At 41.6% G+C, this 495-nt stretch overlaps 1 non-coding gene across 1 annotated transcript; it reads right to left on the bottom strand.

Moving 5' to 3' along the window:
• Positions 1-388: 388 nt before the first annotated feature.
• On the bottom strand, positions 389-495 carry LOC114382872. The gene has a single exon (XR_003660330.1). It is a non-coding gene; the product is annotated as a small nucleolar RNA R71 (small nucleolar RNA).

Genomic DNA, 495 nt, shown 5'->3' with positions numbered 1-495 from the left:
TACCTTTTGAACATCCTGAGCATTCTGTTATTGGTGAGACTGAGCATTTTGTGGTTGATAATTTTGAACATCCTGACTTTGAGCATTATAATTTTGAACATTCTGATTTTAAACATTCTGAGAACATGGCACAACCTCCACCCCGTGAGAGGACTCTAAGGGAAATGGTTGCACCTGATTTCACCTACGAAAGTTTGTGCATCCAATACCCTGATGAGGATGTCCCATATGTTCTTAAAACTGGACTGATCCATTTGCTTCCAAAGTTTCATGGCCTTGCAAGTGAAGACCCGCACAAACATATGAGAGAATTCCAAGGTCCATCACGAGCTGGGATGACCTCAAGAGAGTATTCTTAGAAAAAAATTTCCCTACTTCTAGGACCACGGCCATCAGAAAAGATATTTCAGGAATTAGGCAACTCAGTGGAGAGAGCTAATATGAATACTGGGAGAGATTCAAGAAACTATGTGCCAGTTGCCCTCACCACCAGAT

The sequence above is a fragment of the Glycine soja genome, chromosome 13 (assembly GCF_004193775.1).
Source record: "Glycine soja cultivar W05 chromosome 13, ASM419377v2, whole genome shotgun sequence".
Lineage (NCBI taxonomy): Eukaryota > Viridiplantae > Streptophyta > Magnoliopsida > Fabales > Fabaceae > Glycine > Glycine soja.
Note: the sequence above shows the minus strand (reverse complement) of the source record. Positions and strands in the feature narration are given on the sequence as shown.